Raw genomic sequence first — 10,989 nt, forward strand, 5'->3', positions numbered from 1 at the left:
ATGATCAAAGTGTGAACTTGCCTTGTACTGTTGATGAAGATTCTTCGCACTCATAATTTCCGATAGTTCTACTAGTCACACTTCGTTCAATCTATCGTGAGCAAACAATTATAACCACACATAAGCAATCACTCAAAAGATCCAAAAGAAAATGCAAAGGAAGATTGTGAAAACTCCAAAAGAACCAAATCAAAGTATTTTGCAAGATCAGATCCTAATTTTGGTGAAAAGTGTGGTGATGGCTCAAGATGTTAGATTATGTCTAGGGATTCAATTGCAAAAGGAATCAATTGAAAATGCGCTACAATTTACAAGTCATGATCAAATGAAAGTTCGAATAGTTTGAAAGGTTCAAAAGTTGAAACTAATGATGCTACTCGATATAGGAAGTCAATATGAATATGTAGGAAAAAGAATTTCTAGATTGAAAATAACGGATCAAGTAATTCAATATAGCATTGAATCTGCTTAGAATGTTGTGTAACAACTCTTTGGTGGACTAGTAGAGTAACTGGCTAGGATCAAAATTATATGTTGGAAAGATGACACTGATTGTGCGAACGAAAAGATTACTTCAATACGAATCCGATGCAGTTGGGCTCATTGGAAACGGAGCTACGGATAAAAAGATATGATCAAAAGAAGTTTGAATATGAATCTGAAAAAAATTCAAAATTTGAAAATTGCAAAAAATTTATTTGATAGATTCACTAGATAGGTGGAATCAAGACGAAAATATTGGCCTTGGTTTCGTCTAATTTGGATGAACGAGTAAAAAGTTAGGGTTATTTGAAAAATCAGGGCCAAGCTGTTTTACGGAAGAAACAGAGTTATTGCTAAAAGAGTTCTACGCCTATCGTACTAGTCTAGAAATAATAAGCTATGGGAGTATATATAAAAGATACTAAGAAAGATACCTTTATAAGGTAGAGAAAAGACGACTTCGAAGAGAGGAGACAACTTCCAGAAGTCCCGCCGGCGAAAAGAAATATTTTTTTAGTGAATCTAGTCAAACCAAAATATTGATTTAACTCGAATCAGGTGAATTTTGGAGGCTCTATGAATCTAATTTATAGGTGGAAAAGAGGTTTAGAGGTCAAACGCTAGGCAATGTGGAACTAAACGTAGACAAAAAGAAAAGGAAACAAAGGAGAAAAGAGTCGCCTCGCATGTGCCTAAAGGCGGTTCGGCTGACTGCGCGTACACTGCGGCTACATTTTTTTGTCAGCTAGAACAAAAAAAACATTTGTGAAAAAAATCTAGGGAAAGAATATGGCCAGTTGGGCCGGGCCCATATAGGAGAAAAAAAAGATGAGGCGCCCGCTGCAACTATGCTGCGCATGTGGGCAACAGTTAGTGCCAGGCGCACGCTGTCGGTGTAAAAAAGTAGGGGCACTCCTTTGTACCCCTTTACTTGTGCACGAGCAGTCAGAGCCGCGCGCCGCGGTTGCACTAAGCAGGGCAGAGGAGGGAAGCCGGAGAGAAGCCGAAGCACAAGACAACTTAGACAATGACAAGACCAGAAACACAAAGAACAGAAGGGCGAAGCAGGTTACCCCGGCAAGACCCTTGCCGGGGCCGCCTCAGCAGCCCCGGCAAGAGCCTTGCCGGGGCAACTTGCCCAGCACCAACAAAGCAAGGCACCCTTGAGCCCATGGGTTCCGGCCCCACCAACTACGTTGGGACCAGAGCTCGGGAGGCGCCTCTGTGGTGGCATGCAGATCTTTGTCAAGATCATTAACATGTAAGATCAGATGAGGACCAGAAGACGGCGACCCTCGGCAGGATCCTAGCCGAAGAAATCCACAAGACCCCCGGCAAGCGCCTTGCTGGGGACGACTGCAATGCCACGGCAAGACCCTTGCCGGGCCCCCGGCAAGGCCCTTGCCGAGGGCGTCAGCGGGGCCATAGCCAGGCCCGCTTCGACCAAGACTCCACGCCGTCCCCAAGCAGCTGCTAGCTCAACCAGCTGGGCAGGCACCTGCGTGGCAACGGACGGCCTCTACGACAACTCGGCAAGAACCTGCGTGGTGGCATGCAGATCTTCATGAAGACCCTGCCACCGCGCCACCTCAGCTGCCTGCCTGCCTACATGGCGCCGCATGCATCGCTGGCCTGGGCGCGTGTCGAAGCAAGGCGAGGCGGCAACGGACGGGACGGGCCCCGTTCCCGTCCCCGATAAAGCTAAGGGACACCTAATTGATGCATTATATGTGTCTTGTCCTGTAATACGGGCGATAAGCTCGTGGCACTGTAGACCTTTCCACCTCCTGTGTGCCACTGTGGTGACCCCTTTTGCCTATAAAAGGAGGCCCGAGGCGACCAGGAGAGGGATTCGGCTCTTTTGGGCAAGTTGCACCCCGTAGCTAGCTCAAGAACACAAGAACACTCAATACATCCACCAAAGCAGGACTAGGGTATTACGCACCTTTGCGGCGCGAACCTGGGTAAACGATCTGTGTGCTTCCTGTTAGATCCGCTCTTCTCACAACCTCGCGCCCCGCCAACCGTAGTAGGGATTCTTGTGATCCCATAGGTGTCGTTTCCACTGACATCTTTGCCGCGCCAGGTAGGGGGGGCGCAGTTGTGAGAATCTGATCTAGCGGTTAGCCTAGCGGTTCTTCATCGCCATGGCTCCCAAGAAGAAGATCATCACGGCGATCGGCTCGTCGGGAGCCGAACGGCCCGTGCCAGTGCGGACGAGCAGCGGGCCGGTCGCGGACAGAACCCGAGCAGCGGCCCCCGAGCACCGGCATCACCCTAGTAGTCAGAGCCTGGCGAGCGGCGTCGTTCGTACGCAAAAGGCAGGCCACACGCCGCCAAATCCAGAGACGGGGCAAGGCCCCCCGCAGGCGGCGCGGGGCCCTCCGGGGTCGCCGCCGTGCCACCCACGGGCAGCGCGACGACCTCCAGGACGCCCACCCCGGCGCCCACAGCGCGCTCTTCCCTTGGTGTGCGCGACGAGCAGCGTCACCACGCCGAAGACCTTGGACACCGCCGTGGGAAGAGCCCTGTGCATCATCCGCAGGACGAAGGAGCGCAACATGCCCGCCGAAGCATTGGCGAAATGGCAGGCAGCCGCTGGGCCGTGATAGAGCTCCTTCTAACGTGGTTAGAAGTCGAAGCGCGCCACGGTCCACGCAGCTTCCGCCACCACCCACGCCAGCAGAAGCTTTGGCGCGCGCGTAGCTGCTCCTCGACTTCCCTCCTGCTACGGAGAAGCTCGATGAGTGGAGAGCCACCATCCGGAGCCTCGTCGCCGTCGCCAACAAAGACGAGCCACGGCCGGCAGGGCCCTCGGGCCGCCGCTCCGTCGAGCCACCACACGCCAGCGGTGGAAGGACCAGGGAATTGCAGCCACGGTGCACTCTCCTCCCTCGCGCCAGCCGCCGCCGGTGCTGGTCCGTCGTGACGACGATGATGATAACATTTCCATAGCGTCGTCCGACCCACGGACCCACCGCGATCAACGCCAGCCTTTACGAGGTGGGTTGCCCAGCCTTTACTCGTGAGCTGCGGCAGTTCCAGTGGCCGTACCACCGCACGTTCAAACCCGACGTCGGCGAGAAGTACAACGGCAAGACCCATCCGTCAGAGTTCCTCAGCATCTACACCATCGGGATGCAAGCTGCCGAAGCTCGTGACAACAAGGTGCTTGCCAATTACTTCCCGTTGGCACTGAAGCCCAACGTCATGTCTTGGTTGATGCACTTGCCGACGGATTCCATTTCTTCTTGGTCGGATATGTGCCATGAGTTCGTTGGTGCCTTCACCGAAGGCCACCAAGCTCATGGCCAGGCCAGTGATTTGCATATCATTCCCCAGAAGGAAGGGGAAACCCTGCGCAAGTACATCCAGAGGTTCAGCCGGGTGCAGTACAACATCCCCAATGTTCATCCCGCCGCCGTGATTAGCGCGTTCGAAGAACTGGCGATGAACAAGGTCAAGGATGTGGCCGAACTTTATGTTCTGGCCGACAGATGCGCCCGGGCCGAAGAGGGAAGGAAGTACCCCGGCGAGGACACCGGCGCGGAAACCGACTCCATGGACGAAGACACCGCCGCCTCGACAAAGAAGGGCCGGCGCCGCAACAGGAAACGCAAGGACAAGACCGTGCTTGCCGTCGAGGGATCCGAGGACGCCGGCGCTGCCAAGAAGGCCAAGGTAGACGACCCCGGCAAGGAAATAGCCGGGCGCACCGCCTGCCGGGCCTTGGCGGCTGCCGACAAGCCAAGGGGCTCTGACAAGCAGTACTGCAAGATCCACCGCACCAAGGGCCACGACCTCCAGAACTGCCAGCAAGTCGAGCTGCTTGCTGAGAAGCAAAAAGCTGAGTATGAGAGGCGGGACAAGGAGAAGGGCCAGGATGGTGTCGAGGGATCCGGCAAGAAGCATGGCGGCCAAGGAGGTCGCCGCGGCAAGGATAACCAACAAGAGGGGCCTGCTCGGGGCCGCGACAAGAAGCAGGAAGACGAGGATCATGACGAAGACGACAAGTCCGGCGAGCAAGAGTTTCAGAAGGCTACAGAGGCCATGTGCGTCGATGGTGGCGCCTTGCTGCATACTTCTCATCGCCAGCTCAAACAGTGGGCGTGCGAGATTACAGCAGTGGAGCCCTCGTTCGACGCTCAGAAGCCACTGAAGTGGTCCAGCACTCCCCTCATCTTTGACGCCGAGGATCACCCTGACCGCACAACTGCAGTCAGGTGCTTGCCGTTATTGGTTTCACCAATGGTACGCAACCTCAAGGTGAACAAGATGCTAGTTGACGGCGGGGCCGGTCTGAACTTGATCTCACCCATTGTGATCGAAAGGCTGCAAATTCCTGATGGAGACCTCGAGGAAACGGGCACGTTTCACGGGGTCAACCCGGGAAGGAGCCAGCCGAAGGGAAAGGTCACACTGCCTGTGACGTTTGGAGGGGGTTGAACTATAGGACGGAGAGGATTGTCTTTGATGTAGCCGAGATCCCCTTGCCCTACAATGGGATCCTCGGCCGCCCGGCACTAGCCAAGTTCATGGAAGCATCGCACTACACCTACAACACGCAGAAGATGCCTCGGCCGATGAACATCATCACCGTCCCCTCCGACAAGAAAGACGCGCTGATCTGCGCCGACCTACTCTACCGGGAAGCAGTTGCAACAGCTGCCGCCATGGTGCTTGCTCCTGCCGCTGAAGCCCCGGGAAGGAAGAAGAAGACCGGCAAGACCTCTTGCACCCACTCCGGCAAGCGCACCTCTTCGGAGTGTTGTGCTACCGTCGAGGATGTGCCAGAGAGCTCCACCGGCAAGAGCAAGAAATCCAGAGCTGCGCCACCAGAGACCAAGAAGGTGTCCGTCAGGGGGGATGGCACGGGAGGGGCTTTCACCATAAGCTCCACCCTCGATAGCAAATAGGAAAGCACGCTCGTCACTTTCCTGCGGGCGAATATCGATGTGTTTGCATGGCAAGCATCTGACATCCCCGGCGTTCCCAGGGAAGTGATTGAGCACCATCTTGCTGTATGTCCCCATGCGCAACCCGTCAAGCAGAAGGTTAGGAAGCAAGCTTTGGAACGGCAGGAATTCATCACAGGCTTGGTGAGGGGAGTGCTCCATCCGACGTGGTTGGCCAATCCGGTGGTGGTGCGCAAGGCACATGGGAAGTGGAGGCTGTGTATTGACTACACAGATATCAATAAGGCTTGTCCTAAGGACCCCTTCCCATTAACGCGCAACGACCAGAGTGTTGACTCCACGGCCGGGTGTGATCTGTTATCATTCCTCGATGCCTACTCAGGCTACCACCAAATCTTCATGACAAGAGAAGATGAAGAGAAGACAGCATTCATCACCCCATGTGGTACGTACTGCTTTCTACGGATGCCTTTCGGGTTGAAGGGTGCTGGCTCGACGTTTGCAAGGGCGGTCCAAATCGGTTTTGTGCCCCAGCTAGATAGAAATATGGAAGCTTATATGGATGACATAGTGGTCAAAACCAAGGACAGGGCAACTCTTGTACAAGACTTGGAAGAGACGTTTGCCAACCTGCGCAAGATCAACCTCAAGCTGAACCCTGAGAAGTGTGTCTTCGGCGTCCCGTCCGGCAAGCTTCTCAGGTTCTTTGTGTCGCAGCGTGGGATCGAAGAAAACCCAGACAAGATCAAGGCTATTGAGCGGATTGAGGCGCCCAAGCGGACCAAGGATGTGCGTCGGCTCATTGGTTGCGTTGCCGCCATGAGCCGATTCATCTCCAAATCTACCGAGCGCGCCCTTCCCTTTTTCAAGATCTTGAGGAAGGCGGGCCCAATAGAGTGGACCCCAGAGGCCGAGGCGGCGTTGCAAGACCTGAAGAGATACCTTTCCTCTACACCGATACTAGTTGCGCCTAAACCACAAGAGCCGTTGCTGCTGTATCTGGCGGCGACGAATCAAGTGGTCAGCGCCGCGCTAGTGGCGCAGAGGGAGGTTGACAAAGAGGCAGTGGTAACGGCAGGACCGGCAGACGGCAAGTCAAAGACTCCCCGGGCAGGGCCTGGTGCCGGCAAGGCAAGGCTCCCGGCAGAGTCTGACGCCGTCAGGACACGGCCCGCGCGGCCAAGTGAAGTGGTGCAGAAGAAGAAGAAGATGATGCAGTACCCGGTTTACTTTGTCAGCTCCCTCTTGCAGGGGGCTAGGTCAAGGTACTCCGGTGTACAGAAATTGTTCTTCGGCCTCCTTATGGCCTCGAAGAAGCTGCGTCATTACTTCCAAGCCCATGAGATCACTGTCGTCACCCGCCTCCCGTTGCAACGGATACTGCACAACCCAGACGCAACCAGAAGAATTGTGGAGTGGGCCTTGGAGTTATCAAGCTTTGGGTTGAAGTTTGAAAGTACTCCGACAATCCAGAGCAGAGTCTTGGTGGGGTTCATTGCAGAATGGACCTCAACGCCCGACAAAGAAATCCAGGAGACCGCTCTCCCCGGCAAGGAAGCAAGTCGCGACTGGATCATGTACTTTGATGGGGCTTTCTCGCTGCAAGGCGCCGGTGCCGGTGTGCTGCTTGTCGCACCCACCGGAGAGCACCTCAAGTATGTGATCCAGATGCACTTTCCCAGGGAGATGTCCACAAACAACACTGCTGAATACGAGGGGCTGCTTGCCGGTCTCAGGATCGCGGCAGACCTCGGGGTGAAGAAGCTCATCGTCAGGGGTGATTCGCAGCTTGTCGTCACACAAGTTAACAAAGATTATCAGAGTCCATAGATGGAGGCATATGTAGATGAGGTGAGGAAGCGGGAGGAGCGCTTTAATGGTATACAAGCGGAGCATGTTCCCCGAGCAGAGAACGACATTGCTGACTACCTGTCGAAGCGCACTGCATTCAAGCTACCTGTGGAACCAGGTACCTTTTTGCTTCGGCTAACTCAACCATCCGTCGAACCATCAACAGAGCAGAACAAGCAGAGGAAATTAGGCCCCAGCAAGTACTTTCCCGCCAAGCCCCCGGGGCCGCCGGCAAGGGTATGGCTGCGGATTCTGAGCCTGCCAAGGGGCACCTAGCTCCGGCAGGGCGCCAAGCCCTGGCCGTAGAGACGGCTACCCCTATGGTGGAAGAGATGCCTTTGGTCCTTGCCGTCGAGCCCCAGGCTCCTCAATGGGCACAGCATACCGTTCGTTTCCTCCAGACTGGGGAACTTCCTGAGGAGCAGGAAGAAGCGGAAAAAGTAGCCCGTCGGTCTGCCTTATACCAGTTCATCGATGACGTCCTGTACAGAAAAAGACCGAACGGTGTGAAATTGAAGTGCATCCCCCGGGAGGAAGGACTAGAGCTGTTGGCAGAGATACATGGAGGCATATGTGGCTCCCACATAGGTTCAAGGGCCCTTGCCGGCAAGGCTTCTTCTGGCCCACCGCCCTCCAGGATGCGGCGACACTAGTAACCAGGTGTGAAGCGTGCCAGTTCCATTCAAAGAAGCTTCATCAGCCAGCTCAAGCCCTTCAAGCAATCCGTCTCTCCTGGCCATTTTCGGTCTGGGGGTTCGACATACTGGGCCCCTTCCCCCGTGAGGCCGGGGGCTTTGAGTACTTGTACATTGCAATCGACAAGTTCACAAAGTAGCCAGAGGTGGAAGTGATGACCCACAAGTATAGGGGATCTATCGTAGTCCTTTCGATAAGTAAGAGTGTCGAACCCAACGAGGAGCAGAAGGAAATGATAAGCGGTTTTTAGCAAGGTATTCTCTGCAAGCACTGAAATTATAGGTAACAGATAGTTTTGTGATAGGATAATTGGTAACGAGCAACAAGTAACAAAAGTAAATAAAGTGCAGCAAGGTGGCCCAATCCTTTTTGTAGCAAAGGACAAGCCTGGACAAACTCTTATATAGAGAAAAGCGCTCCCGAGGACACATGGGAATCGTCCTCAAGCTAGTTTTCATCACGTTCATATGATTCGCGTTCGGTACTTTGATAATTTGATATGTGGGTGGACCGGTGCTTGGGTGCTGCCCTTACTTGGACAAGCATCCCACTTATGATTAACCTCTATTGCAAGCATCCGCATCTACAACAAAAGTATTAAGGTAAACCTAACCATAGCATGAAACATATGGATCCAAATCAGCCCCTTACGAAGCAACGCATAAACTAGGGTTTAAGCTTCTGTCACTCTAGCAACCCATCATCTACTTATTACTTCCCAATGCCTTCCTCTAGGCCCAAATAATGGTGAAGTGTTATGTAGTCGACGTTCACATAACACCACTAGAGGATAGACAACATACATCTCATCAAAATATCGAACGAATACAAAATTCACATGACTACTAATAGCAAGACTTCTCCCATGTCCTCAGGAACAAACGTAACTACTCACAAAGCATATTCATGTTCATAATCAAAGGAGTATTAATATGCATAAAGGATCTGAACATATGATCTTCCACCAAATAAACCAACTAGCATCAACTACAAGGAGTAATCAACACTACTAGCAACCTACAGGTACCAATCCCAGACTATGAGACAAGAATTGGATACAAGAGATGAACTAGGGTTTGAGAGGAGATGGTTCTGGTGAAGATGTTGATGGAGATTGCCCTCTCCTGATGAGAGAAGCGTTGGTGATGACGATGGCGATGATTTCCCCCTCCCGGAGGGAAGTGTCCCCGGCAGAACAGCTCTGCCGGAGCCCTAGATTGGTTCCGCCAAGGTTTCGCCTCGTGGCGGCGGAGTCTCGTCCCGAAAGCTTGCTTATGATTTTTCTTCGGACGAAAGACTTCATATAGCAGAAGATGGCCACCAGAGGGCCAACAGGGGGCCCATGAGGCAGGGGGCGCGCCCCCACCCTCGTGGATAGGTGGAGGCCCCCCTGACGTATTTCTTCTGCTCATTATTTTTTATTATTTCCAAAAATAACTTTCGTGGAGTTTCAGGACTTTTGGAGTTGTGCAGAATAGGTCTCTAATATTTGCTTCTTTTCCAGCCCAGAATTCCAGCTGTCGGCATTCTCCCTCCTTATGTAAACCTTGTAAAATAAGAGAGAATAGGCATAAGTAGTGTGACATAATGTGTAATAACAGCCCATAATGCAATAAATATCGATACAAAGCATGATGCAAAATGGACGTATCAACTCCCCCAAGCTTAGACCTCGCTTGTCCTCATGCGAAAGCCGATAACGATAAATATGTCCACATGTTTAGAGGTAGAGGTGTCGATAAAATAAAATACGGACATGAGGGCATCATGATTATTCTCATAACAGCAACATATATGGATATTGTCATATGATTTCTTATGCTCAAGTAATAATCTATTCACAATGCAAAGTATGAATCAGAAACTTTATTGAGAACTAACAAACTGTAATCTCAATCATTGAAGCAATTGCAATTTATCATAACATCAGAAAGAGTCTATGTCAGAGCTTTCTAGCAAGTCCACATACTCAACTATCATTTAGTCTTTCATAATTGCTAACACTCACGCAATACTTGTGGTTACGGAGTTTTAATCGGACACAGAGAAAGATAGGGGCTTATAGTTTCGCCTCCCAACCTTTTACCTCAAGGGTAATGTCAACAATAATAGTTCATGCTAACCCACATCCAATTAGATATATATATCAGGATCTTTCCAACATCCTGTGCTTGCCAAAGGATAAAATGTAAAAAGGAAAGGTGAAGATCACCATGACTCTTGCATAAGGTAGAAGATAATAAAAAAGATAGGCCCTTCGCAGAGGGAAGCAGAGGTTGCCATGCGCTTTCAGGGTTGGATGCACAAAATCTTAATGCGAAAGAACGTCACTTTATATTGCCACTTGTGATATGAACCTTTATTATGCAGTCCGTCGCTTTTATTTCTTCCACATCACAAGATCGTATAAAGCTTATTTCCTCCACACCAATCAATCATACATATTTAGAGAGCAATTTTTATTGCTTGCACCGATGACAACTTACTTGAAGGATCTTACTCAATCCATAGGTAGGTATGGTGGACTCTCATGGCAAAACTGGTTTAAGGGTATTTGGAAGCACAAGTAGTATCTCTACTTGGTGCAAAGAATTTGGCTAGCATGAGGGGGAAAGGCAAGCTCAACATGTTGGATGATCCATGACAATATACTTTATCTCAGATATAAGAAAACATAACCCATTACGTTGTCTTCCTTGTCCAACATCAACTCTTTAGCATGTCATATTTTAATGAGTGCTCCCAATCATAAAAGATGTCCAAGATAGTATATTTATATGTGAAACCTCTCTTTCTTTATTACTTCCTATTAATTGCAACGATGACCAAAGCTATGTTTGTCAACTCTCAACAATTTTTAATCATCATACTCTTTCTATGTGAAGTCATTACTCTCATAAGATCAATATGATCTCTTTGTTTCTTTTTATTCTTTCTCTTTTCTTTATTCACTCAAGATCATAGCAAGATAATCAAGCCCTTTACTCAACACTAATCTTTATTATATAGCTCACGGACTCAATTACATAGAGGGATCATAAAG

The sequence above is a fragment of the Triticum aestivum genome, chromosome 4D, assembly GCF_018294505.1.
Source record: "Triticum aestivum cultivar Chinese Spring chromosome 4D, IWGSC CS RefSeq v2.1, whole genome shotgun sequence".
NCBI classification, from domain to species: Eukaryota; Viridiplantae; Streptophyta; class Magnoliopsida; order Poales; family Poaceae; genus Triticum; species Triticum aestivum.